Genomic DNA, 27,057 nt, shown 5'->3' on the forward strand with positions numbered 1-27,057 from the left:
GTCCACTTTCAGTTTTTCTAGCTCTTCCTGGCTTTAAAAATTAACAAGGATAGCCCCTGAGGCAGTGAAAGCGAAATGGGATATCGCGTCAGGCTGTGCCCTAACAGAGGAAGTATCTCCATTTTACTTTAAATTTTAAAAAACTTTTTAAAAAAATTCTTTTTGCCTTTGAGTGTGTAAATTGGACCGATGATTAAAGAAGACCCTAACGCGACGAAATTGGGTAACCAATAAAAGTGGTCCCGACACTTGTAGAGGATGGTATGAAAGTCCGTCTAAGGTAGTTTCAAATAATATTTTTCTCTCTGAACATTAATTATTTAGAATACACTGCAGTTACATTTGGTTGATGTATATATAGGAACTATACATAACTGAATTCTAGGTTAATGTGACGCTATATTTTAAGGTTATTGTTTGTGTTCCATATTATAATTGTAGTACCCTCCTACCTTGCTCTGTAATCTTGTCACAGAAGAAATGTGAGAGCACTAGTGCTTCACTGCTGCCGACCCACTAAACATGGCTGCTCTAACCTATCATTGCATCATAAGCTTGCACCATGCTTCAGGCCACCTGACTTTATGAACCAATAAGAGGAGAAGTTGTTTTTTTTCAGTGTGCCTGTTGGGTTTCTAAAGAAAAGGAGTTGAGAGACAGGAGCAAAGAGACATAAACTGGTTCTGCTTCAGCTGAGAAAAATTTACCAATCTCCACTGGAATCTACTAAGGCAGGGCAGATAAATACAGAGAACAAATAGTAAGTGGCTGGAAGTTGTTGCTGATTCTCCAGACATTAGAGCTGGGACCAGACAGTGTGAGAGGGCTAAGGAACTGCAGTGCAAGAAGCTACGACTCGCTTAATCTCTAGGCAGCATAGTTGCAGAGAGATTTCAGAATCTGGAATTGGAAATTTGCAGATTACCCTGAGGCCTTGGGGAGGAGTAAGTACTTGGATACACACACTCCCGCAGGAGGGAGAGTAGTCTCTGGTTAACTTCTGAGATGCTAGCTATTGTGACATTCTCCATTACACAAAAGGCAATGTTTATCTGTTTCACCATTAAAGCCACATGGATTACAAATGAATCTAGTTTTGAGCTATTAAACATTATCCTTTGAGTCCCCGGTCCCCATCAACGTGTCCTATGGGTGAAAGGAGAATCAGTTTGTTCATCACAGCTACACTAGCTTCTGCTTCAATACTGATGGACACTTTCAGAAAATCAGAGGGCACAGAAATGTGGCTGCAAACTTCTATGTGTTAAGGGACACAGCACTGTAGAAACTACTTGGGTGGAACTGGGGGGGAAGGGGGGTAATTGCCTTTGCTTATGCATGAACAATACTGGGTCCAGTGACCTGTGCAGTATTATTCCCCTGAGATATAGTGAGCTCACTGGCAATTCAAAGGTATAACCAGGCCTTGGTACTAGAAAACTATAGAGATGCACCACATCCATTATGATTTATTTATGTGAAGCATAATATTTTAAAACTGCATTGTTTACAGATGATGTATTGTGTATATGTGTTTAACCTTTTATGCATAGCCCTTAATGCAGTTCATCTCCTCCCAAATGAAAGCAGTGTTGTTTCATTTCAGTGTTTTTGCTGGTTTTTGGGGACATTTCCCCTCAGACGTATCTTCACAGAGGGGGAATCCATTACGGTACAGGTCACACCCCTGGGTAGAGCAATATAACTGTATGAATAAAAGGTACTTGGACAGAGTTTTAGTCTAAAACAAGCTGTTCTATTAGCTGTTTCTCTTTAAGTCACAGGGCGATGGACAATAAAGAGTCAATCTTAGGCAGTAAATGATGATAAAGAGCTGTTGCTGGTCTTACTTGTTGGAGATTAAATCTGTTCACCCTTCTAACAATTCATTTATTACAAAAAGGATAAAACTATTTCGTGTACAATATACTACCACTGCACAGAAGGGGAGCTCATTATTAGGCATGTGCTATCATTTCATTTCATTTTGAAACTGAAATGAAAGAAAACCAAACAAAATTGTGTTTATTTTTCTTTCGTTTCATTTTCAAATATAGCCACCAGCTGCCCTCTCCCCTTCTGCCAATACTATCCAGCAAATGTGCCACCAAAACCCCAGGCCCCCCCTGAACTCTTGTTCCTCCATCTGTAGATTACAGCTGGAGTGAATTTTGTATGTATATCGTAACCCGCCTAGCATTGTACATAGGCGCAATGTCCATTTACAAATAAATAAATACAGCTGTCCAAATGGAGCTGGAGCAATCCCATATTACTCCTATCCCAATGACTTGGTATTTAAAAATGGTGCCAGCAGGCCCTGAGGAGTCCTTACAGATTACTCCATACAAGAAAATGGTGCCAGCCTTAGGGCCCGAGGAGAACCTGGAGATCATTCCTGCCACATTTGGTCACTGAAATCCACAGACAGGACAAGGGTTTTCTTTATTTAAACATAACTTACGTAGGTGGGATGGGGAAGGCCTTCAATTTTCGTAATTTTGGCAGTGTGGGTGCTGGATTGTATTGGTGGGGTTAAGAGAACCATTCACTTCCTGTTCCTTTCAATTTATTTTTTTTTTGTTTTGGTTTTTTTTTTCAAATAAACCAGAAAAAACCAGAACTGGAAAAAAAAATCAAAATGAAAAACAAAATGAAATGAAAAAAAATCAAAGGTTTTTATTTTCAGTTTGCTTTCCATTTTTCTGCAGGCAATTTGCAAATTTTAAGGAGAATTTTAAAAAGGTTGAGCATGTAAAAATGCACCCATGCATGTAAGAGCTGCGGCGAGGTAGAGTTGCAGGCTCTTTTGATGACCTTCCATTTCAGAGTATGATAATTTCACCGTTGGCTGTGGTACACAAAAAGGGGCCTAGCAAAGTCCATTATATTCGAAATGTAGCTTTTCCTGAGGGGAGCTCAGTTACTGATTTTGTCCCTAGGGAGTGTTGTGCATTACACCTCCTTTGATTCTGCTGTGCTATTGGTTAGGCAATGTGGCAGGGGCACCTTAATGGCAAAGGTGGATATTGAATCGGCTTTTTGATTGTTGCCTGTTCACCCTGATAGTTTTCCTTTGTTTGGTTTTCAGTTTAAAAGGAAGTATTTTTTTGTTAAGTGTATGCCAATGGGCTGTTCTGTTGCGTGCACTTATTTTAAAATGTTTAGTACATTTGTGCATTGGGTGATGGCCCAGGTGTCAGGATCGTGTATTGTGCATTATTTGGATGAGTTTTTTTTGTGTTCAGAAATGTTTCTTTTATGTGGCAGGGATGTTGGTATTCTTATTGCTCAGAAGAAGATTGAGGGGCCTGTTAATCATTTTGTCTTTTTTGGTGTAGAGCTGGTCCTGTCGAGATGATCTCTCGTTTACCGGAGAACAAGGTAGTTAAACTGAGGGAGCTGGTGGACTGGGCCTTTGTTGGGGGGGGGGGGGGGGCAGAGGCTAAGAAAATTATGCTGCAACAAATGCAATCACGGGTGAGTGGTGCTGATGGGTAGGAGGGTATTTTTGTGATACTTTTCAGCTGCAATGTCTGGTGTCTGGAGTGCTTCTCATATTCGATCATGCGGTGTATTAAGGAGGTCTTGAACGAATAGATGTGAATCAGTTATTTACATTTTCGAATAATAGAAGGACTAGGGGGCATTCCATGAAGTTAGCAAGTAGCACATTTAAGACTAATCGGAGAAAATTCTTTTTCACTCAACGCACAATAAAGCCCTGGAATTTGTTGCCAGAGGATGTGGTTAGTGCAGTTAGAGTAGCTGGGTTCAAAAAAGGTTTGGATAAGATCTTGGAGGAGAAGTCCATTAACGGCTATTAATCAAGTTTACTTAGGGAATAACCACTGCTATTAATTGCATCAGTGGCATGGGATCTTCTTAGTGTTTGGGTACTTGCCAGGTTCTTGTGGCCTGGTTTGGCCTCTGTTGGAAACAGGATGCTGGGCTTGATGGACCCTTGGTCTGACCCAGCATGGCAATTTCTTATGTTCTTATGTTCTTAAGGAAGATTTGAGAGTCCAGGAAGCATTTTTAGTCCATTTCAATGGCGTATCTGCTTGGCAGGAGGAACAAGTTTCTAACCGTGACTTGGAATTCTTTTCTGATGCTGCGGGAGATGGTGTTGGTTTTGGAGTTTACTTTCAGGGCTTGTAGTCTACAGCTTCTTGGCCCAAGATATGGGTAGTTGCAGGCACTACCAGGAATATCACCTTCTTGGAGTTTTTCTCTAAAACTTGGCAATATGGGGCGACAAACTGCAAAATAGGAGTGTCCTTTTGGTGCAACACTTTGGGTGTAGTGCAGGTTATTAACAGACAATCTGGAAAGCGTGTCCTGGTCGTGGACTTGCAAGAATTTGTTTGGCATGGTTTGCAGCCTAAAATGACATTTTGGGAGTGTCACGTCCCAAGTATAATAACACAATAATGGATTCTCTTTCTCATTGCAAGTAAGCGCTGTTCCAGATGCTGGCACCCAGAGCAGATCAGTATGGCGCGATGGTGCCAGATTCCCATTGGAAGTTTGGTGCCCCAAAGCATGGAGGCTGCTGTGCGCTTCATCAGCACCTTCAACTTGGGCGGCATATACTAACAAGTGTGGGAAGATTTTAAAATGTTTATTTTCTAAGGGGTGGTCCTGGATTCCCTTATCCAAGGAGTTTTTGATGGACTATGCTACTTACAAGAAGGCAGCGGGTTTTTCTAGGGCTACTGTGTCTGGTCACATTTCGGGATTTTTTTCAAACTCTTCTTTATTGTATGATATAAACAAATCATAAATTTAGAACAATACAAAGATTTTCATATATCCCACTGAACCAAACCCCACAAACATTAACATCCCCAAATTCACAAAAGGGTGTTTATTCTATCGACCATAAATGAATCATATTCCCTCTGCATCCACTACAAGTTTACAAAACATGAATGAATTAAAAAATAGGGAAACTTAACACTGCACATTTAGACCATAAATGAAAAGAAAATTTGCAAATGTGCGATGAGTAAGATTAATATGTAAATATCTGGCTGTAGCCTGGCTACTTACAAACAATATTGCTGTTGTATCTGTGAAGGCAGGGCATGATAATAAGATCCCCAAATACCCTTTAACCTCTTCTGCCTCAATTTTTTTTTTTACGATATACAGTTCTATATTCCATTATGAACATATCCAACATTTGATATTTCCATGTCTCCAAGCTAGGCGGAACTGGACTTAACCAAACTAGGAGAATACGTCTTTTTACAATACTGCAAACCTTAACTACAAATTGCTTCTGACCCTTTCCCATGAAGGATCTGGCTGGTAGTAAATCCAGAAGACAAAATGCAGGAGACGTGCATTGGTTTGCCCATCATAAGCAATAAAGAATGAAATATTAAATCCCCAAAACTTTTGCTCCAAGAGCAATCCCACAGTCAGTGAAAAAAACATGGCATGTGGAGCATAGCACACAATTGTCCAACGGGATTAATCCCATTAAGTGCACCCAAGCAGGTGCAAAAACTATTCTATGAAATATATGGAGTTGCAATTCACGTAGGATCACATTGACTGTTATGTGATACATTAAACAACTAAAATGTGATACATTAAACCATAACACCCCTTAAGAGCTTCAGTATCTATTTCCAGAGATACATCTTTGCTCCATGTTGATCACTGTGTAAAAAAAACAATATAGTTGAGACAAGGAACCTATATTAATTGTGTATAAATGTATTGGAGCATTAAAGGATAAAGCTACTATTGGAAATTGAGTTTTGTGCAACTGCTGAATAATAAATGTTTTTATCTGCAAATATAGTGGAAAATGAGAATGAGCAAAGCCCAGTTTTTCTCAGCAATGCTGTAACGAATGAAATTTTTGAGTGGCCTTGTCAATAAAATCTTTAAATATCCAATCTGGTGTAAATTTGTTTGATGTGGGATGGAACCAACCTTTTAACTGTGGATTTCCTGCAAAAAAAAGTTCTGACAAATGCATAGATTTCTTTAAATAAAGCCAAGTCGTGCACACTGGTCTGATCAGCAGGGAAGATTTCATCTCTGAAGGTCTTTCCAAGAAATATAAAACACATATTTAAAATTTAAGGGGGCCACCACCTCTTTATCTAACTCTAAATCTGTATATGAATTTCTTACCAATGACCAGTCGCCTAATATTCTCAAATGAGCTGCCAGATTATAGAATCTAAACTTTGGAACACTCATACACCTTTCTTCCTAAAGGGTCAACAAAGTACAATAAGGAAGTCTTGCCCATTTCCCCCTCCAAAAGAAATCTGCAAAGATCTTATTTATCCAATGTACATCTTTCATAAGCAAAGCCAGGGGAAGCATTTGTAAAACAAAAGTAATTTTTGCACCAATATCATCTTCACTAATGCTATCCATTCCTGAAAGGTCATGAGTAGCAATCTCCAGCCGTCCAGCTTCTCCCGAAAGTTCTTGATAATAGGATTTATGTTAAGAGCATACCATTGTTGTGGACTTTTATGGATATTTAACCCTAAGTATTTTATTTGATCTTTAGCCCTTTTCAATGGAAAATCAGGCCAGTTAATATGCAAGGTCTCCAATACATCTAGAGCCTCTGTCTTATCCAAGTTCAGTTTGAATCCAGAGACTCGACTGTACTGAGAAAAAAATCTTTAACATGAGGTAGTATCTCCAATACATTAGATAAACATAGTAAATTATCATCTGCAAATAGCAACATCTTCAAGATACTGCCACCCACTGAATTCCTGCTACCATAATTACCTCTTGTATTTTAGTAATCAGAGGTTCTAATATAACTTTTATTAAAGCTCATGGATGGGGGTGTCCAGCAGGTCACTTCCTCGTTAGGCATTTGTTGGCTAGATGGTCTAAGGGTTCGGTGGCCATGCCAGATGGTAGGTTACCCACCACATATGTTGCTCAATATTTGGGATGCCCTGCCAGCCATTTGTCTTTCTGCATACAAGACTTGTTTCAGGTGGCATTTGTGCTGACCTTTTTTTTTTTTTGTGCTTTTCAAATTGGGAAAATAGTGGATAAGGCAGCACTTGTTCAGATGCCTTCAGGTCTGTTGTTTGAGCACATGATGCTGAAAATGGATAAGGTCTGCCTGATGATTCAACATTCCAAGACGGATCAATCTGCTACAGGTGCTTGGTTAATCTTGAAGGCTATGGAGGGTTTGGTGACATGCCTGGTTAAGAACATGACTGCATATCTGGCGATGCGACCTTTCAGGAATGTACAATTTTTGGTTCATGAAAATGGAAGCTTTCTTACAAAATAACAATTCTTTGTGGTATTGCATAGGACCTTAGGGACTTTGGGATTGGAGGAGAGTCATTTTGGGACTCGCTCTTTCAGGACTGGTGCAGCGATTTCATCACAGTGTCAAGTTTGCCAGGAGTTATTCACCACATTGGAAACTGGAAATCTGAGGCTTTCGAGCCATAATTTCAGATGGGGGGTGTTCTTGAGTTTGCAGGCAGGTAATATCTTTCCATTTTCTAGATCAGTGTGGGGACAGGAGTGTCTAGATCATTGGTCATTCATACGTTTTATGGACACATAGGCATACTCAACAATGTCCCTATGGATCGCATTTGGGAATGGCACTTCATGTTGTGAAGGTGCACTGGTTTGGGCAACAAGGGATGTGCTGGGATAACATGCTATCATTCCTTACTTTGCTGATACAGTATTGGTCCTGGCCTGATGTACTGCTGTTGCACCTCAATGGGAACAATTTTGGAAAATGGACATGCCATCAGTTAATTGGTGCAGTTCAAAAGATGTATCTATTGTTATGGTTATCCAACACCAAGATTTATTGGTCAGACATTATTCCAAGATCTTCATTGTCAGATGAGGTGATTTTGGACTGGGATCTGGCTAAGGTAAATCAGCAAATTGGATAATACCTGTGCTTTTGGCGGAGGTGGGGGCACATAAGGCAAGCTTGGTCTTGGGATGAATGTGCAAGGTTGTTCAGGGCAGATGGAGTGCATTTCTGATATTGGCCAAGATTTGCTAAATAATGCTTTTCAACAGGCCTTGGAAGATGTACTGCTTAGGGAATCTTAAACCACATTTTTTGGGGGGAGGGCATGTGGTAGGTTTTAACATCATGTGCCTATGGCAGAATATTCAAGCAGGTTGTGGGTTGGGCAGTGCTGACTGATTGGCCAGGGGGGGGCGGGGGTTAGACGGTTGACTCCTATGAACCTTGTGGGATCTGGTGTGAATGGTTGCAGTTATATCCACTTATCCAGTGTGAGGCTCCTTCCTAGGATGTAATGGGAGCCTCATAAGGGAGTTGGCTGGCACTGCTGGTAGCCTACAGGCCAGATAGCATGGGGTTGATGCATCTTGCTGGGGAGTAGTACTAGTGAATGCCCACTGGGGCAGTTTTTGGCTATGTTATAATTGTGATGCTCAGGTAGATCTTGGTGGTGGTTATGTTTTCTAATAAAGCTGAGGCCTTTTTGATTCCAGTACTTGTGTTGGACTTTATTGATTGCTATGGGTATTAGTTGCAAGGAGAACGGGTGCGGGAGGAGGCCATAGGGTCCTGGCTGCCCATACTATTTCATTTTTAAACAAAGCAAAATTTAATGCAGATGTTTTATCGTGTTTTTCATTTTATTTAAAACCAAAATGTTCATCCCTACTAACTGAAAGAAAATGTGTCCTGAAAGAGAAAGCAAATATACAAGGATAGTGTGACAAGCTTACAGTCTGGATATATTACTGCTTTCTGTTGTACTAAAATGCACTATGCTGTAACAACTGGGCTGAGCAAAAATGAAAAGAAATTTGCATCTGTTTACACATGCTAGAATTCTAAGAAAACTGAAGTCCATTGTAAATTTGGACTCTTTTATAACTATATATGCAATAAAGAATGTAGAAAGTGTTTTAGGTTAAAACAAAAACTTTTATATCTTAATTGCACATAATGTTGACTTAAACAACTAAGAGTCGACTGCTGCCAGCAGCATTTGAGCAGGTTATTTGCTAAATGTATGTGGTCTATACATCTTAGTAAATACATTTTAGTTATTCATATGCAAAAGAGGTAAAGCTTCAGAATTGATTAAAACTGCTTTTTTAAAAGCGTTATTGCTTCTAGAAAAATTAAAGAAGTGATAATCTTAGTAAACCTGCTTGGTTTATGCATTTAAAAAATGTCAATTGACTGTATCATGATTTGAAGGAAAATATATCTTAAGGAACAAAACAAAATGAAATGATAATACCAAGAGACAAACAGAATATATTGCTGTAAATGAAAGACCTTTGTTGGATAAAAAGTGTTCCCTAGAGCAGACATCTGAATATGACTCAAGAAATATTCACAGCTGCAGAAATTAAATATAATTGCCAATGCAATTTGAGGAAGTTTTGGTTTATTATTTTCTCCAGTTCTCCATCACTTATTTCTCCTTCCTATCTTCCTTCCTCACGTCTCTTCCCTGTTACCAAGTCACTTACATATTTACCAAAGTGAACAAAACTTTATTTTATATTATGTAAATTGGCTGTCTGACAATTGCTGTCCTATAATACAGCCAGAAATGCGCACAGTGTTCCACAATGCACGTATATTTAGCCACATTTACGGAAGACGTTCCCTGGAGTTTGTGTTTTTTTTAATCATTTATCAACATTACAATACAACTCTGTGTACTCTAAAATGAGACAAAATAATTGAAATAAAAAGCTATTTTATCCCAAATTCAGAACTAGGAACATACCAAGAGAGTTCTGCCCCTTCTAGAATCTGTTGGGGTGTCCTATGTAATGCATCTGTATGCCAGGCTGCCACTGGGCCTATGTCTAGCTTTACCCTGTTAAGAACATAAGAACATGTCATACTGGGTCAGACCAAGGATCCATCAAGCCCAGCATCCTGTTTCCAACAGTGGCCAATCCAGGCCATAAGAACCTGGCAAGTACCCAAAAACTAAGTCTATTCCATGCTACTGTTGCTAGCAATAGCAGTGGCTATTTTCTAAGTCAACTTAATTAATAGCAGGTAATGGACTTCTCCTCCAAGAACTTATCCAATTCTTTTTTAAACACAGCTACACTAACTGCACTAACCACATCCTCTGGCAACAAATTCCAGAGTTTAATTGTGTGTTGAGTAAAAAAGAACTTTCTCAGATTAGTTTTAAATGTGCTACATGCTAACTTCATGGAGTGTCCCCTAGTCTTTCTATTATCCGAAAGAGTAAATAACTGATTCACATTAACCTGTTCTAGACCTCTCATGATTTTAAACACCTCTCTCATATCCCTCCTCAGCCGTCTCTTCTCCAAGCTGAAAAGTCCTAACCACTTTAGTCTTTCCTCATAGGGGAGCTGTTCCATTCCCTTTATTATTTTAGTCGCCCTTCTCTGTACCTTCTCCATCGCAACAATATCTTTTTTGAGATGCAGTGACCAGAATTGTACACAGTATTCAAGGTGCAGTCTCACCATGGAGTGATAGAGGGATTATGACATTTTCCGTTTTATTCACCATTCCCTTTCTAATAGTTCCCAACATTCTGTTTGCATTTTTGACTGCCACAGCACACTGAGCCGATGCTTTCAATGTGTTATCCACTATGACGCCTAGATCTCTTTCTTGGGTGGTAGCTCCTAATATGGAACCTAACATTGTGTAACTATAGCATAGGTTATTTTTCCCTAATCCCTATATGCATCACCTTGCACTTATCCACATTATATTTCATCTGCCATTTGGATGCCCAATTTTCCAGTCTCACAAGGTCTTCCTGCAATTTATCACAATCTGCTTGTGATTTAACTACTCTGAACAATTTTGTGTCATCTGCAAATTTGATTACCTCACTTGTCGTATTTCTTTCCAGATCATTTATAAATATTGAAAAGTACGGGTCCCAATACAGATCCCTGAGGCACTCCACTGCCCACTCCCTTCCACTGAGAAAATTGTCCATTTAATCCTACTCTCTGTTTCCTGTCTTTTAGCCAGTTTGCAATCCACGAAAGGACATCGCCACCTATCCCATGACTTTTTACTTTTCCTAGAAGCCTCTCATGAGGAACTTTGTCAAACGCCTTCTGAAAATCCAAATATACTACATCTACCGGTTCACCTTTATCCACATGTTTATTAACTCCTTCAAAAAAGTGAAGCAGATTTGTGAGGCAAGACTTGCCTTGGGTAAAGCCATGCTGACTTTGTTCCATTAAACCATGTCTTTCTATATGTTCTGTAATTGTGATGTTTAGAATACTTTCCACTATTTTTCCTGGCACTGAAGTCAGGCTAATGGTCTGTAGTTTCCCGGATCGCCCCTGGAGCCCTTTTTAAATATTGGGGTTACATTAGCCACCCTCCAGTCTTCAGGCACAATGGATGATTTTAATGATAGGTTACAAATTTTTATTAATAGGTCTGAAACTTCATTTTTTAGTTCCTTCAGAACCCTGGTGTGTATACCATCCGGTCCAGGTGATTTACTACTCTTCAGTTTGTCAATCAGGCCTACCACATCTTCTAGGTTCACCGTGATTTGGTTCAGTCCATCTGAATCATTACCCATGAAAACCTTCTCTGATACGGGTATCTCCCCAACATCCTCTTCAGTAAACACTGAAGCAATGCATGCATGCATGCATGCATGGATTTTCTTAGGGAAATCAGAGCTACAAGTCACTGCGGCAATGGGATAAAACCACAATTTGAGTAGCCCATTCATTATGACATGGAGCTAGTTGGCAACCCTACCATGGAAGAAAGCACTGACTTGTGTTGTTTTTTGTTTGTTTGTTTGTTTGTTTTTTTTTAGAGAAAACAGCTTTCAGTTTAAAAGCAATTTTCTTCTTCTGATGATGTCTATATTTTAGCCCTAAGAGCCCACAGATAGCATTTTAACCCAGCAGACTTTGTCAGTTTGACTAGAGTACTTCCTTAACGAAGGGACTGAAGAAAAAATTCATTTCTTCAATGACATTTGGGAAGCATGGATTTGCAGAACATGAATATTTGATATTATGTACAGCTGAACCGAATGCATTTTACTTTCTATATCTTTAACAGAGAATGCTCTAGAAAGTGAAGAAATCATATTCAATCTCATCAAGGTCTCCTTCGCAACTTGGGATTATGCTTTGTCTCAGGTCTTCAATGTCACTTTGTGAATTTTGATACTGTTTTGATTGATACTTGATATAATGATCCTCAGAGCAGGAAAGCAGTCTCTAAATAAGCATGCATAAATAAAGGCAGCATTGTCAAAGGATACACTGGAACAGAAAGCCAGCCTCTGGGTTGTTTTTTTTGACATGATGGCATCCATCCCATGACAGTAACTGATTTTGAAAAGAAGGAGTACAGTGTTTTGTACTCCTTCAAAGCATCCTCATTGGCCTTGAAGCAGAAAACACTAAAAGCAGCCATGAAAATGAGGCATGGGTATTCTTTAGCAGCAATTCCAGGTGCAAGGCTAACTTATATTCATCCCCAGTTGTGTTGCACATGATGTGTTTGACGTGCATTAGTCTAACCATTAGGTTAGCTATAGGATATGCAGAAAACTAATTGTAACTGCATGGTGAACAATCAACATAATTTTTATGCATTCTAAAACTCACTTTCCATTTTAGTGACCTCATGAATTGCTCTACTTTCATATCACCTTCTTTCTTTCACTGATACATATTTAAGCGCTTTTGAAAGGTGACAGATTCACAGCACTAGGCTTTGCAGCCTTCCATTTTTGCATGCTGCAGGCAAAGCAGCAATGAAAGTTGTTCACAGTGGCAGTGAAAGCCATCCACAGTCAGGATTGGCGCCCCTGTGCATGCAGCGCAGGCAGCTGCCTAGAGAAGTAGGTTACCAGGGCTGGCAAAAGTTGTCCCAGGTGTCTGGAACACAGAAAGAAGTACAAAACCGGAAACAAATGCAAGGATAGATGCTAACGGTAATGAACCCCAAAAAAATCGACAAGTACACAGTGCAAGAAATAAATAATAAATAAACATATAACTAATTCTATATAAAAATATACAAGAAAGGGGTAAAATATTCTACTTTACTAAATAATAATTAGTATGCATATATTAAAATGTAAGGCCCACATATTAAAACACGAGACCCGACATGGCCATGTTTCAACATTAATGTCTGCATCAGGGGTCAACAGTCACCTGTGCCTTGAATTAGGTGATTTATACAGTTTTAATAAAAAGTAGGAAAAAAAACCCCTCATTATACGAGGGTAAGTCAATAAGTAAGTCACAAACATACATGGGATTAATTTTCATGAAATTTATTTTAATGCAAAAGATGAATTATTTACTGTGAAATATACAGAATATAGTCACAAACAGTTTTTCTGGAAAAACCAACTACTTTTCAACGTAATCGCCGCGAACATTTATACATTTGTCCCAGCGTTTGAAAAGTCCGTCAAAACCTTCTGCGTAAAAGTCTTTTGGCTGGCATCGTAACCAGCGCTTCACCTCTTGTTCCACTTCTTCATCGCTGGTGAAATGTTTACCACCGAGATGGCTTTTCAGTTTGCCAAACAAGTGAAAATCGCTGGGTGCCAAATCCGGACTGTATGGTGGATGTTCAAGAACTTCCCAGTGCAGGTTCGCAATTGTCTGACGAGTCTCATTCGAAGTGTGTGGTCTGGCATTATCGTGAAGAATCAGCACTTCTCTTTTTTCCAGATCTGGGCGTTTTCTACGAATAGCTCCTTTAAGCTTTAACAGAGTAGCACAGTAGGAAGCCGAATTAACAGATTCACCACGCTTCTGAAAACTGGTTAAGAGTATCCCATCTCGGTCCCAAAATACAGTCAACATCACCTTTCCTGCAGAAGGCACAAGCTTGAACTTTCTCGGTGTCGGTGATAGTGGATGCTTCCACTGCATGGAATCGCGTTTCGCTTCTGGTTGCTAGTGGTGCACCCACGACTCGTCACCAGTAACAATACGTGCCATCATTGATTCACCTTCGTTTGCATAATGGCAGAGATTTTTCAAACAGACACCCATCCAGTTGTTCTTATTGTCTTCGGTCAGCTGTTTGGGAACCCATCTTGCACAGGCTTTGCGAAAGTTCAATGCATCGTGCACTAAGGAATATGCTAATCCGTTAAGAACACCCAATTTCTTTGGCAACTTCGTCAATTGTTACCCTCTGGTTAGCGCGAACCATCTCTTCAACCTACTTCACAGTTGCCTCTGTCACAATCTCTACAGGTCGACCAGGTCTGGTTTCGTCATTCACGTTGGCATGTCCTTGTGCAAATTTATTGGTCCAGTTATAAATTGCTTTACGCGAGAGACATTTCTCTCCATATACTGGATACATTTCTTTATAAATGTCTTTTGCCACTAAGCCCTTAGCCCATAAAAATCGGACGACAGCACGTTGTTCTTCGACCGTACAATCTGTCAACATGGCAGCCATTTTCCTTGTGTACACAGCCCCTGCGCATGCACAGTTTAAATAACTTTTTATGTACATAAGCACTTCTAGGGTGCTGCCATCTATGGAATATGACAACATTACAGATATATGTTTTATTACCTTAGTAGAGAGATTTGTGACTTACTTACTGACTTACCCTCGTACATTACTTAAAAAAACACAAATTTTTAAGGAAATTCAGATAACCATTACACCTATAAAAATAAAAGATAATAAGAAGTAAATTCGCTGAGCAGATAAACATTAATATGACAATTCGTAATTCTCAACTAAAACCAAGTAATATACACAGCATACCTAATGAGAGAGAATAAGGCGGACTGGTGGAAGGTGAGGAGTGGCTCCTGAAAATAATCCATGAATACTGCCTTTTCCAGGTGACTGCTGACCTCTGATGCAGACATTAATGCCGAAACAGAGCCATGTCAGGCCTTAATGTTTTAAAATGTGGGCCTTGCATTTTCCAATATGCATATTTAATATTTAATATCATAGTATATTTTACCCCTTTCTTGTGTGTATATATGTTTATTTATTTATTCATTATTTATTTCTTGCCTAGCTTACTTGTCTAGTATTTATTATTGTTCATCACCACTGGCATCTACCCTTTTGTACAGAAGAAATGTTAACAATGTGCAGGCCTCAGACTGGTGGTATCATTTCTAAGCATGTCACTAGTAGGGCAGCAGGGACTGTGGATCGCTCCTACCTGTGAAAAAAATCAAAATGTGGTAAGTGGAGGTGGGGATAAGAAGAGGGGACTGTTGTCATGAAAACTTTTTAAAACGAAACAAAGAAAAATGGATCAAATGTTGTTCATTTTTCTTTCATTTTGTTTTAAAAACATATTGAAACAGGAAATTTCATTAAACTTTCCTGTTTTACTTCAAACCAAATGCAAGCTCTACCTTTTATTTAAAAAAATGACAATAAAACATATAAAAATTGACTTTGATAGGAAGATAAAATGTGAAGCCTAGGAAGGACAGACAAGAGAGATCAAATTGTATGGGGACTGATTTATACTATTTGCATGGTGAGTCTCAGCAGCATTTGTCAGGCTAAACTAAGCAATCTGAAGTGATTTTCTTTCATTTTAAATGAAATAGGAAATGTCAACATTTCTTATTTCATTTTCTTTTGTTATGCAAATGAAACAAAACAAAAATGAACAAAATGTCTACTTTCTCATCTCCAGTTTGATCCATAATTAAACCTGATAATACACAGAAGTGGCAGAAAAGCTCTACAATCCCTACCACACCCTCAGAGATCCCCTGCACTTGTTCCAGGCTTTCTTGAATTCAGATACTGTCCTTGTCTCTACCACCTCCACTAGGAAGCTGTTCCATGCATCCATCTCCCTCTTGATAAAAAAAAAAATAGTTCCTTTGTTTCCTCCTGAGTCTCCCCCTTTATCCTCATTCCAGAGCTTTCTCTGGTGCCTGACAATTATCCTGTCCTGAATGCTGTGGTACCTGTAGTTGCTTCATACCCAGAAATTATTTCTAAACTGAATCTTGCTAGTAAACTTTTCAGTGTTCTGGATACTCCTAATGGCTTTTGAAATCTGCCTCTAGCAGAGAAGTGTCAATATCATCCAGTCTTTGCTCTGGGGCTGGTGGGTGTCAAACTGATATCTTGGCCAACAAGGCCAGTGCATCACCCTCTGAGCCACTGGAGGGCACTTAATTAAAGTAAGCCGATAGGAAGGAGTAAATCTTGTATTGAGTCTGCTGGCAGAGACATAGGCTCTACTGCTGATGAACCACGTTGGTCTGGAGACTAGAAAAGGGGGCTGCTGGGAACAGGGAAGTTGTTCCCAGAAATCTGAGTACTAACTGAGCCATGCTGCAGAACTTTGGATACTGTGATCTGTGAAGCTTGGTGTAGAACTGAATTACTTGATATTTGGAGTTCTGCGTCCCGAGAGTACGAGGATATTCTGATCTTGCTTGAACTGGCACAGTTTGTGAGTACTGTAAATGGAATCTGCTTATGACTATTTCGAAGTCCCTTACCTGTTGTGAGTCCTCTGACACAATGAACTTGTTACTGTGAACTATCCCGGCTCTTTGCCCTGTGAGAGCTTGCATTTGGATTCTGAATCCCTGTGGTGAAGAAAGCTTATATACGTGTAGGTTTTTCTTTAACCTTCTTTAAAAATAAATCCTGCATGGGACCTGAACGAGCCTGTGGCACAGAATCTGACATTTACGGCAAATGGAAAGGCCAGCAGCATGCGAGATCTAGTACGCTGCAGGGGTAAAAAGGGACTCTCCATCTATTTTCCATACCCACATTTAAAAAAAACTGTGCCTGACAAGGTTCCCTGCTGAGAAAGGGTAATTCACTATCTAGATACAATTTTTATTCAGTCTACCTCAGAAAGTGAGCGTTATGATGACCTCTGAGTTGTACCGACTGCAGGTTAAAAAGTTCACCTTTGCAAATTGACATGGTTGCATGTGACCATTTCAGAGGGCAGTCACTGGCCTAATGAAGGAAGGATATGTCTTGAAAGCTAGTCACAGATGTATTGTTGGTCCAATAAAAAAGATATCTACAACCTTATTTCTACATATTGAAGTGGACTAAAAAAAAAACCACAATACTTTGCTGAAGGTGCTGGTAGAAATATTGACAAGCACTGAGTTACTTTATTTGGCAAATTGCAACTGCCTACTGAATAAACCCTTTCCCAGTTCTTACCTCAATTGATGGGATTTTGCTGAGATAGCTGCACCTCTGTATACTCGCTTAAAGGGTAAGGTTTACAGCTGAACAGAGAAACATACCTAAGTGGTGAAGAAATTGAAAGGAGCACTGATGTCTGCTCCAGGGCTGGCATATCCAGATGAGACTTATCTAGTGATGGGAACTGCTACCATGGGAGCTGTCCTAATTCAGAAAGCAGGGCAAGAGAACTGTCTGGAGTTTTTTTTGTATCTAGGTTAACGAGCACCGTGGAAATGGAAAGGGGTGTTCGTGAAAAACATACCCTGGCACTAAACTTCAGTACATTTCTGTAAGGGAGGACATTTATATTGTGAGCCATCACGCTCCTCTGTAAGTGACTGCAGAGGGAAAATTATCTCCGGGCAGGATCCGAACTGACTGGACTCATGCTACAGGCAGAAAATATTGAGTCCAATATTAAAAAAGTAAAAGCCTGAGCTCCTAAATTTCATTCACTAAGCTGCGGTATTTTTCCCAGGGGTTGGGGGCAAAGGCCAGATGGTGCTGTTTTGGAAAATGGCCGCTGCCTGGGCCCAGGAGGTGGATCTGGGACCCCACTGCACCACAGATGACCTTTTTTCGAGTAAGGGGGGGTCCAGTGGCCACTAAATGAACAGGGAAGTTGTTTTTTTTCTATAAGGTGGTCTGGGTGTGGGGGTCTGGGTGGTCCCCTGGAAAACCAAGGCCTTGGGTTTTCTACAAAAGGGGTTTCTAGGGAGAAGGGGGGGGGTCCTGGCTCCCAGTCTCCAAAGATTGGATTTTTCTGTGAAGGGGCCGGGTTAGAGGGAGAGGAGCATGGCTTCTGCCTTTCATTAAAAAAGTGTTTTAACTTTCCTCAACTACAGGCTGAGTGCAGGGGTAATGGAAGGGTGGGACAGGGGGTAGAAGCGGACCCCCCCAGAAGGGGTTTCCTATATGGAGGACTGTTCTCAGGAATGAGTGGTCCCTTTAAGGCTAGGTCGCTGGTGCCTCAGAATGTGTGTTAATGTCCAGAGGAAATTAGCTACAACTCAGGAGTTGTAGCTAATTTCTACTCAAATAATGTGGCTTGCAATCTTTTCGGCAAGCTGCATTACTTGATTAGCATAAATTAGGGTAGTAATGAACTCATTAACATATATTTGTGTGCAAATTAGTTCATTAAATATATGTGGTGCCGAGCCTGGAAGAATGTGAGATATTTGAAATATCTTGTGTTATTCCCATGTTAGGCCATTTAATGCGCGAAAAAAGGTTAAATGGCCTAACACAGCTTATTCAATGAGACTGTAAAGTGGGACCCTAAGTTAAGCCACCTTTTTCTGTGAAACTTAAGGTCTTATTCTGCTGAACATAAGAACATAAGAAATTGCCATGCTGGGTCAGACCAAGGGTCCATCAAGCCCAGCATCCTGTTTCCAACAGAGGCCAAACCAGGCCACAAGAACCTGGCAATTACCCAAACACTAAGAAGATCCCATGCCACTGATGCAATTAATAGCAGTGGCTATTCCCTAAGTAAAATTGATTAATAGCCATTAATGGACTTCTCCTCCAAGAACTTATCCAAAACCTTTTTGAACCCAGCTACACTAACTGCACTAACCACATCCTCTGGCAACAAATTCCAGAGCTTTATTGTGCATTGAGTGAAAAATAATTTTCTCCGATTAGTCTTAAATGTGCTACTTGCTAACTTCATGGAATGCCCCCTAGTCCTTCTATTATTCGAAAGTGAAAATAACCGAGTCACATCTACTTGTTCAAGACCTCTCATGATCTTAAAGTCCTCTATCATATCCCCCCTCAGCCGTCTCTTCTCCAAGCTGAACAGCCTTCAGCCTTTCCTCATAGGGAAGCTGTTCCATCCCATTTATCATTTTGGTTGCCCTTTCTCTGTACCTTCTCCATCGCAACTGTATCTTTTTTGAGATGCGGCGACCAGAATTGTGCACAGTATTCAAGGTGTGGTCTCACCATGGAGCGATATAGAGACATTATGACATTTTCTGTTCTATTAAACATTCCCTTCCTAATAATTCCTAACATTCTGTTTGCTTTTTTGACTGCTGCAGCACACTGAGCTGACGATTTTAAAGTATTATCCACTATGATGCCTAGATCTTTTTCCTGGGTGGTAGCTCCTAATATGGAACCTAACATCGTGTAACTACAGCAACGGTTATTTTTCCCTATATGCAACACCTTGCACTTGTCCACATTAAATTTCATCTGCCATTTGGATGCCCAATCTTCAAGTCTTGCGAGGTCCTCCTGCAATGTATCACAGTCTGCTTGTGATTTAACTACTCTGAATAATTTTGTATCTGCAAATTTGATAACCTCACTCGTCGTATTCCTTTCCAGATCATTTATATATATATTGAAAAGCACCGGTCCAAGTACAGATCCCTGAGGCACTCCACTGTTTACCCTTTTCCACTGAGAAAATTGACCATTTAATCCTACTCTCTGTTTCCTGTCTTTTAACCAGTTTGTAATCCACGAAAGGACATCGCCTCCTATCCCATGACTTTTTAGTTTTTGTAGAAGCCTCTCATGAGGGACTTTGTCAAACGCCTTCTGAAAATCCAAGTATACTACATCTACTGGTTCACCTTTATCCACATGTTTATTAACCCCTTCAAAAAAGTGAAGCAGATTTGCTGGGCAAGACTTCCCTTGGGTAAATCCATGGTGACTTTGTTCCATTAAACCATGTCTTTCTATATGCTCTACGATTTTGATCTTGAGAATAGTTTCCACTATTTTTCCCGGCACTGAAGTCAGGCTCACTGGTCTATAGTTTCCCGGATCGCTCCTGGAGCCCTTTTTAAATATTGGGGTTACATTGGCCACCTCCAGTCTTCAGGTACAATGGATGATTTTAATGACAGGTTACAAATTTTAACTAATAGATCAGAAATTTCATTTTTGAGTTCCTTCAGAACCCTAGGATGCAATTTACCCTAGGATGAAAATTTACTTAAACTTAGGAGCCAAAACCAAACAAGTGAACTTTCAAAGGACTTATGCATGTAAATATAACATACTATCATAGCAATTTTCAAAAACCATTTACCGGCATTAAGTGCACTTAACATGGGGTAAGTCCTATGGACAATTCTATGGCATATGGTGAGCAATTTTCAAAAGCCCACTTACATGGATAAAATGCATTTGCATAAGTTAAACCCAGTTTTAAGCATGTAAATGCTGTTGAAAATCAGGCCCTTAGGATTCTAAATTTACGACTGCTATTAATTTGCCTAGATTTAGGACCCTAACAGCATCATTCAACAAGCTGTATTAGGGTTCTAACACGCTTTGTATCCCGTATAGCACACAATATAAGTGATATTTTGAATGTCCCTACCCAGATACCCTCCCCTATTGCAATGACCTTCTTTTCATGCAAATTGCATGCATGCAAAGAAGATCATTACTAGGCAAATGAATGCAAATATTTTATCACAGCTGACCGAGAAGATAGTCGCAATAAAATAACACCACATCCCTGGTAATTGTCAGATGTGTGTCGGGAGGCCCAGGACCCTAACGTGGGTCCCAAGGCTCCCGCTGCACATTTAAAGCAGCAGGGAAAAAAGAGAATAAAAATATGGGTAAACAGGGGTCATTGCTGCTTCCCCAATGTCCAAGCCCCACCCTGGCCTCCTGAAAGAAGCAGCCCCTCTTCCTCTGTCCCCTGGCCCCCTGACAGACAAAGCCCTCCACTCCCGGTCCCTGAATTTGATCCCCGGACCTTACCCCCAGGACACATGACTGGGGCAAGGTGAGGGCAGCACCATCTTGGAAATGGCGTCAACCGGGACGGGTGCGAAAGTGCACCTGTCCCTGATTCAGTATTAATGATAAGATAAGGGGGTCTCTGGAGGAGGGTTGGGGTGGGGGGCTTTGCTTGTCAGGGGGCCAGGGAGAAGACTGCTCCTTTGGGGGGGCTGAGGGAGTGGAGAGAGGGGGCTTTGCCTATCATGGGGGCCAGAATGGAGGAGGGAGGGGTGCTTTGATTATGCAGGGGTTGGAGGGCTTGAATATTGGGGGGGGGGGCCACCACTGCACACATATTTTAAACGTATTTTTATTTTGGGGGGTTGGGGCCGCCTTCATCGGCGGCCCCACTTGAAACCTCCCCATTTGCCCGTGGTTTCTTTTTTTGGCAGCCAGCGGCCTTTTAAGATGATAGTGGTCCTGTGAGGTTGGGGCCACCATCGCATTAAAGGCCGCTCACCACATTCCTTGTGTCGCGGTGTTTGGCTGTTTGTTTTGAGGGGAGGGGCTCCACTATTGCGAATGCACCCCCCACGACAGTGGGACCCCTCCTGGGAGAAAACATTGTGGCTTGATGAATCTTGGGGTAAGTTAGGTGCTAGTGCTGAAAATCAGTGGTAAGCACCTAACTTTTTTCTTAAATCCACTCCTATAGCTACTTTTTTAGGTATCTAAATTGAAACAAGAATCCTAAATTTAGGAACTTAGCAAATTTTCAAAAGGGCTAATTTAAGATCTTAACTCACAAATGTAGGCACCTAAACCCTTTAAAAACTGACCCCATAAATTTTATCCATTGCAACCAACCTAAATATTTTATCACACTGAACATTATTCTATTTTTCAAGTTCTTCATGGCTGCTGGCTGCCAGATCTTGCAGCTGTTCTCTTAGAGGACAACAATCCAATATTAGAATAGTTGTGGATCCAATTCTGCACAATATTGTGAGTTGGCTGCATTACTGACATGTTTGATGGAGAATTTTGAGGTAATCAAATATCTAAAAACTGTACTAGATTCTGACTGCATTTTATAGTTTAAATCTTTTTTTTTTAATTATTTCAAGCAAAATACATATCAGTGGATCAATCAATGGTGGACTCTGTCCAACATCCAGAACAAGCAATCCTTAATTTGTAAATACCCCAGACAGCTTCCCTCCCCCTTCCCCCAAGTAACCATAGCAATAGGGGAACTATCAGTCACAGAGATCCAATGTCCAAAAAAAAGAATAATAAATCGTTCAGAAGTAAACCATGCACATAAAAAGACCCTCTTCTTTCTGAAGACATCCATTTTTTCAATGTATTTCTCGAACGTGCTAAGCTGATGAACTTGATTCTTCCAAAGTATGAACGTTGGAGGCTCGATGGCAAGCCAAATGCATTTCCTACCCATAAGCAATATCTTGCATATCCACACATTCTGATAGGTATCCACAAATTCAACATTAGGAAAAACATCAAAAAGAAACACTTTAGCAGTAAACGGCAAGACCCCACCTGTAACCATGTCAACTCTGACATATTGGTTTGGTGGTTTAAGAACAATTTCATGTCCACTGATGGTACTTCAATTAAACAGACTGAAATGTGAAAGTAATTTAATAAGAAATCTAGTAAATTGATTACTATACACCTGGTAAAGATAAAGGCCCACAGGAACGAGGAACCACTAAGAGCAAAAGATTTGCAGATGACATGTCTAAAATGTGTGTACATATACTCAACATTAGCTGAGAATCTGCGGTTAGTAGTTCACCTAATGCAGAGTCACCTGTGACAACTTAATTGCAAAAATCCCATGTTTCAAACTACCTACAGTCCAGACAAGAGTCAGATGACGAACTCAGAATGCTGAGGAGGGAAACTCAGAAATGAAGGCAAGATGAATTATTACATGTTATGGTATAAAGGCTATTTATGCAATCTGGGGTGAATTTTCAAAGAGTTATGTGTGCAAAAATTATCATATATGTACATAAGTAGCTTGTACATGCATAATCTGTGTTATAAACATCAAAAATGCATGCATAGGTTCGTGCGCACATATACACATGAAAATATCGGGCAAACTTGGAGCATTCCAGGGCTGAGCCAAGTGTTGCATACATAAGTTGCTACATTTGGTAACTTTTTTGTAATTTTACACCTGCTAATTATCTTGAGGAATTGATATCAAATGTGTTTATTGTGTAGCATTAGCTGGGTGGGAGATCTGGGGGGGGGGGGGGAGTTGGAGGGTCTCGATGACCTGGAGGAGGGGAATTGGAAAACTGATCATTTCAATTATGCACACATAATTCTGTTCCATCTAAAAAAATAATGAGTATATACGTGGTGCATGTCATTATACAACTACATAAGTAGCACCATAGCCAAATCATAAATACAAATAGAATCATTTGCAATAGGATTAGAATAACAATGGGCTAAACAAAGACATCAGACTGTAGAGGCAGTCTGAGAATATCTGAAAAATATGTCCCACCAAGTAACGGCATCAAGTTGTGGTTTGTTAATTGAGCCAACAAGTTTTCCACATTCAAGAATTAGTTCTATTTGCTAAGTGGGCACTTTATTTAAATTTGCAAGCTGATTTCTCAGAGTAGTAATATAATATTTTCCAAATTGGTTCTCAGATGTTCAGAAATACCTAGTGGTAATGCAAATAGGGGTAGATTTTCAAAGGGTTGCGCGCGTAAGATACGCGCGCAACCCCGGAAAACCTACCCCTGCCTCCCCCTGCATGCGCCGAGCCTATCTTGCATAGGCTCGACGGCGCGCACAAGCCCCGGGACATGCGTAAGTCCCAGGGCTTGAAAAAATGGGTGTCCCGGGGGCGGGGCCGTAGGTGGGGCACCGGCCCGGGGGCTTTCCAGAGGCGGGAACGAGGCCTCCGGAACAGCCATCGGGCCGGGGGATGGAGAGCCAGCAGGCGTAACTTCTCCAACAAAGGTCGGGGGGAGGTTAGTTAGGGCTGGGGGGCGGGTTAGATAGGGGAAGGGAGGGGAAGGTGCGGTGGGGCAGAAGGAAATTTCCTTCCGAGGCCGCTCCAATTTTGGAGTGGCCTCGGAGGAAACGGAGGAAGGCTGCTTGGCGCGTGCAAGTTGCACAATTGTGCACCCCCTTGCGCTCGCCGACCCTGGATTTTATAACATACGCGCAGCTGCGCATGCATGTTATAAAATTGGGCGTAGATTTGTTCGCGCCAGGTTGCGCGAACAAATCTACGTCCGTGCGCATGTTATAAAATCTGGCCCATAATGTGCAATGAATAAAACTGGATATGTGTCTTGATTCTGAAATGACAGGAGCCCTATTAATAAATAAATATTGTTTAGCCATAAATGATCATGAGACAGTCAGGAATACCATGTTGTAATTTCATTTTCATAGCTCTGAGAAATTAAGAAGTGAATTTTAAAAGCCTGGCCTGTACCAAAATCGGGAGATACGCATACAAGTTGGGCTTGAGTGTGGCCACCAAATTGTGAAAAGCTGCCCAGATACATGCGTATCTCCCGCTGCACGGACATCTCAAAAGTTTTCAAAAAGGGGTGAGGTGTGGTTTGAGCAGGACATGAACATTTCAGGGTGTGGCCAAGAGACGTAAGTGTAAATATGTGTACGTCTTTGTGCACACCCTTATCCCCTGCTGTGTAAGTTTACTTCTGCTAGGGACGAGGGGTAAGTTAAAAAATAAAAAGAAAGAGCCTTTTCTCAGAGGTTGGGTAACTGGGGGGAGTGCAGACTATCAAACCAGGGGGGGGGGGGATTTGGAGGACCTAGATGTTAACTGGATGAACTGGTGGATAAAGTGGTAAAACTGGGAATGTCCGCGCACCCCTTTTAAAATTCCCTGACCTGTGTGGTGGAAGCGGTATTTACATGCATAGGGGCGCACCCACTTAAAACTGGGCACACACATGTGCATGATCAGGCTATTCTATGACAAGCGAGCATTTACACACGCAAGTTATAAAATGGCCACGTATCTGGGCGCACGCCGACGCACATGAGCCAAAGAGCGCCCATATGTCGGATTGAAAGTTACCGACCCTGTCTCAAACTTGTATTCATGTTCTCTCTCTAGAACAAGGATTGCAATCGTTTGTCTAGAATTAGAGAAATATTTGTTTTATTTTATCAATTAAGCACAACATTTGTCAAAGTTTCCAAAAATACAAATTTAGAAATTACTGCATATAACTAAACAGTTCTTGGCAAGCTTTGAATTGACATCAGGTTAACTTTGGAATTAAACACTTTTACAAAGCTTTATCTACTTTACAAACTAAACTATTCCCAAGATTATTTAGGATAATTCTCAAACCTTAAGACAGCAATATGGTGTGCCTGAAGCATGTTCAGTTTCCTGCAGAATTTGTCTCCTTCTCTTGGCAGCAGAGGTGGTGATGCAGCTTCTAGCAGAATCAGTTCAGGGTTTTGTATTGGCTTTGCTCAGATGTCCACAGAAGGGTGATGGTGAATAAGTGCCCTTTTCTTCCTGTCCCTGTCTTTTTTTTTTTTTTCCAAGCCTTTGCATCAGCTTTTTAAAGTCTGAATTATGTATTATAATCAGAGCTATATTATTCATTCCTAGCTCTTTTTCTCTTGAATCTTGCGTTTTAAAGTCCATTTCAACCCTTGTTTTTCTAAATGTCTGCAGTCAGACAAGAATGCATATAGACAGGTAATTCTGATCATTGAGCAGCTTTGCAAGTACTCTTTGTTTACTGAAGATTTAAGTAGAAGGCTCCCTGTAGTCATATGATCCTTCTGTCGCATGTACTTTTAGTCCTAAGAAGCTACACAGCAAGATGTCATGTCTCAAGATGCTTTCCTCTAGCAAAGAAATTTTGATTCCAGAAGTAAGAGGAGTTCCAAGAGATATACCTACAATATCCGACCTAAAAATAATGTTATCCGTATCGTACAATTTGTCTTCTTTTCTAAGAAACCATGCCCCTCGGTGATCATTGTCTTCCTTTGACTCCAGTCTCCTATAGTTTTAAACATTTCAATTTATTTCACACCGCTCTCCTTACTAATACTTGGAAAAGTTGGCCTTCTGCTGCTTTTCTTTCCTTTGAATCAATTTCTGAATCTTTTTTTCTCTTTTCATATGCACGTACACCGTATGCTTTCAGCTGAGTGATAAGCCAGTGTATGCTATCTGGTCATTTCACAGTGTTGAGAGGGACCTTGTATATCTATTATAGTATAAGGTCCATTCTTGCTTTGTTCTCAAAGAGGATATGAGGTCTTGGAATACAACCTTGACCTCTTGGCCTATTTACAGTTCCCAGAGATAAGCATTAGCTGTACACATCTTCTGGCAGACCAACTTTCCAGAGAAATAATTTGCAGAGACTACTTTTTAGACAATTCATATATGTTCTGTACAATTTTTCATCCACTCTGCTGTGAGGATGATTGTCTGATCCTCCGGTGAAAATGGCAAGAATAGGTTTTGCCATCTGAGCATAGACCTTCTTAATAGTGTTTCATACGGAGCAAAGCCAATTCTTTTGTTTTCTATGGCTCTGATCCTTATTAGTGTCAATGGCAGTACTACATCCCAGTTGGGAGCAGATCTATTTAAACTTTTAACTAGTTTTGTTTTGATTGTTTGTTTGTTTGTTCATTCAACTTGTCCAGCTGCCTGGAATGGACAGCAATTTGATAACATTAGGCACAAATGATCTTTCATGTGCAAAATCAATAATCTTTGGTATGCTCCAATGACAAAACAGTTGACAAATGAGAACTGAGGCTGTGGTTTCTGCTGTTTATGTTTTAGATGGAAACGCCTCTACCCAATGACTGAAAGAGTCAACAACTGCCAAAAGCTACATATTACCCCTAGAGGTTCTGGGTAAAGGACCAACATAATCAATGTGAACATGTTTAGAAGATTCTCGAGGGAGCTGTCCCGGTGCTTTCTGTAGAATGGATCAAATATTGCACATATTACACAGGTAGCAACAAATTCTTTTTTTCATTCCTGCCCCCCCCCCCCCCTTATCATTCTCACATATGAGAGA

At 40.5% G+C, this 27,057-nt stretch overlaps 1 long non-coding RNA gene across 3 annotated transcripts in view; it reads left to right on the top strand.

The window, feature by feature from the left end:
- Positions 1-648: 648 nt before the first annotated feature.
- Positions 649-27,057, top strand: part of LOC115075526 — a 28,508-nt gene continuing 2,099 nt past the window's right edge. The window contains exons 1-2 of one of the 3 annotated variants that reach the window (XR_003852548.1): positions 649-760; positions 26,814-26,991. This is a non-coding gene — a long non-coding RNA (uncharacterized LOC115075526). Of the gene's footprint in view, positions 761-830; positions 945-16,371; positions 16,473-26,813; positions 26,992-27,057 lie in introns of those variants that run through there. The other 2 variants (XR_003852547.1, XR_003852546.1) reach the window with 2 other exon arrangements.

The sequence above is a fragment of the Rhinatrema bivittatum genome, chromosome 13 (genome assembly GCF_901001135.1).
Source record: "Rhinatrema bivittatum chromosome 13, aRhiBiv1.1, whole genome shotgun sequence".
In the NCBI taxonomy this organism is placed as follows: domain Eukaryota; kingdom Metazoa; phylum Chordata; class Amphibia; order Gymnophiona; family Rhinatrematidae; genus Rhinatrema; species Rhinatrema bivittatum.